General features: G+C 50.9%; 1 pseudogene; it reads left to right on the top strand.

Annotated features, from left to right (window-relative positions):
* LOC102762783 overlaps window positions 1–974 on the top strand; it is a 5,076-nt pseudogene extending 4,102 nt beyond the window's left edge.
* The last annotated feature ends 1,880 nt before the right edge of the window (window positions 975–2,854 follow it).

The following is a 2,854-nucleotide window of genomic DNA, read 5'->3' as shown; positions in this document are numbered from 1 at the left end:
CTGTGCATGACAGGGGGTGGCGCCCCAACTCCCCAATCGGCCCTGCTCTGAGCCCGACCAGGGGCTGCACCCTGGGATTGGGCCTGCCCTCTGCCACCCAGGAGCGGGCCTAAGCCAGCAGGTTGTTATCTCCCGAGGGGTCCCAGACTGTGAGAGGGCACAAGTGGGGCTGAGGGACACCACCCCCACCAGTGCACAAATTTTTGTGCACAAGGAAACTTGTCCTATATAATAAGAGAGGGATGTGCTAATTAGCCCGGATATGTTAATTAGTCACTACCAGTCAGGCGCAGCCCAGGAGTGGCCAGGTTGGGTATCTTGAACAGGCATGCCGCACCACCTGGCCTAGGAGCAGCCCCTGGAGGAAGTTGCCACCTGCGAGGCTGTAATGATCCTGTTCTCCTGGTTGCTGGATGCCAGATGGAAACACCGGAACTTCAGCAAACAGGCCACTGAGGTCCTAAATGAGTATTTCTATTCCCACCTGAGTAACCGTATCTCAGTGAGGAGGTTAAGGAGGAACTTGCCATCACCGTCTCTCAGATCTCCAATTGGTTTGGCAACAAGTGGATTCACTATAAGAAAAATATCTGAAAGTTTCAAGAGGAGGCAAACATCTATGCTGTCAAGACCACCGTGTCTGTCGCCTAGGTGGCCTACAGCCGCACCAGCTCCCCGAAACCCCCTTCCTCCACAGGCTCTGGTGGCTCTTTCAATCTTTCAGGATCTGGAGACATGTTTCTGGGGATGCTCGGTCTCAGCGGATATTCCTACCCTGCTTCCCAGGTGGAATCACTCTGACACTCGATCGGCCCAGGGGGCCACGGAGGTAACCTCGGGGGAGGCCAGATGGACAGCCCTCGGGACATGAGGGCAAATGGCGGCTGGCAGGAGGCTGTGACCCCGTCCTTAGTGACGTCCCCAACAGAAGGACCAGGGAGCGTTCATTCTGACACTTCCCACTGATCTCACCCCTCAGGGCCACAGGGTGGGGCTCATGAGGTGACTCTTGATGAGAGGATGCAGGCATCCCAGACACAGGAGAAGCACAAGATGGAGAAGGGCAAATGGGGTCACCCTACCCTAGCCGACTCAGTGCTGGGGCTGCTGACTACATGGCAAAAAGAAGGGGATCCCCTAAGGGGAAGGTAGGGTCTGTCTCCCCTTTTTTCCCTTCTTTTCAATCTTTTTCTCTCCCCATTTCTTACACAGAAACACACCCAGAACCCTATCTTTCAGATCCTCTCTGTCTCTCATAGACACATACACAACTATTCTGTTTATCTCTCTCATAGATGCATACACAACCCTATTTTCTCTATAGACACATATACATTCTCTCTCTCAGACACATATATGATTATTCTGTTTCTCTCTCTCTCTCTTTCTCTGGTTTCACCCATTCTCTCTCACCCACCCCTTATCTTCTCTGGGATCTGTGGAGATGCCAGACTTGCTCTGCCTACCAGAGATGACAAAAATGGGGACACAACTTCTGGACAGTTGACCTGCCCATGCCCCCAGGCCTCCCACCCCTCCACCTGCAGATGGCTTTATTACCTCATATGCAGCTCATCTTAAACCAATAGAATTTTTCAGTGGAAAAAAAAGAAGGAAAGGAGGGAGGGAAGAACTTTATAAAGGTGTCAGTAGACAGCAGAATTAAAGAAGGAAAGGAGCTGTAGGAGCTATAATGAAAATTAAGTATAGTTGTGTACTGGGGACAGATTTTAAAAGTAGGAGTCAGAAAAGAAAAAAGATAAATGATAGTGAATAATTAGGCAGGTAGATAGATAGATATTAAAACAGTGGAAGTAAGTAGAGAAGAGTGTATGGGAAGGTACCATGAGAGAGAAAGTGGGAGGAAAGAAAAGTTTTAAAGGGGAGCCAGTAGAGCTTGAAATGGGGGAGGAGCAGAGCAGGTCTGAGGGAGGAAGTGAAGAAAAAAATTAAGGTGGGAAGGAAGGAGAGGGGGAGGGAGAGCAGGGATAAAGATAAAGGAAAGAAGGAATGTGGGGAGGGAGGGAGGGTAGAAGAAAGATGGGAAGAAGGATGATGGAACAGAAGTAGGAAATAAGGAGGAAAAAAAAGTTTATAAATGATGAGTCAGTAGGAAAAAGTGTTACATAAAGGAGAGAGAAAAATTGTGTGAGAGGGAGAAGCCAATAAGGAAGTCAAATACATCAGGCAGGCAGGGGAGAGCAGTTAGGGGGAGCAGGCAAGCAGGTGAGCAGTTAGGAGCCAGAGTCTCAGATTGCGAGATCAGGATTGGGCCTAAACTGGCAGTTGGACATCCCCCAAGGACTCCCAGATTGGAGAGGGTGCAGGTCAGGCTGAGGGCACCCCCCCCATGAACAAATTTTGTGCACCAGGCCTCTAGTATAATATAATCTTATCTAATATAGCGGGAATATACTAATTGACCCTCATGCCATCACAAAGATGGCAGCACCCACAGCCAATAAGGAGGGAATATGCTAATTGACTGCCCCTCCCTAAAATATGGTGGCACCCACACCCAATAAGGAGGGAATATGTTAACTGACTGCCCCACCCTCAAAGATGGCAACGCCCACAGCCAATAAGGAGGGGATATGCTAATTACTGCCGCACCCTGAAACATGGTGGCGCCCACAGCCACAAGATGGCGGCACCCAGTCCCATCAGCCCTGCTGGGGTGGCAGGCACATGGCAAGGCGGTGCAGGCCTGGCCACTCTGTGCGACTGCCTCTGGAGTCCCCCAGTCCCCTGAATCCCCCAGCCACCCAGGGCCGCCCAAGGCTTAGGTAACCAGGGATGGCCGAGGCTTGTGCTGCCGGCAGTGGCACCAGAGGTGTGATGAGTATCACCTTCT

This window comes from Myotis davidii, unplaced genomic scaffold (assembly GCF_000327345.1).
Source record: "Myotis davidii unplaced genomic scaffold, ASM32734v1 scaffold1107, whole genome shotgun sequence".
In the NCBI taxonomy this organism is placed as follows: Eukaryota; Metazoa; Chordata; class Mammalia; order Chiroptera; family Vespertilionidae; genus Myotis; species Myotis davidii.
This window is presented reverse-complemented; position numbering and strand designations above follow the sequence as displayed.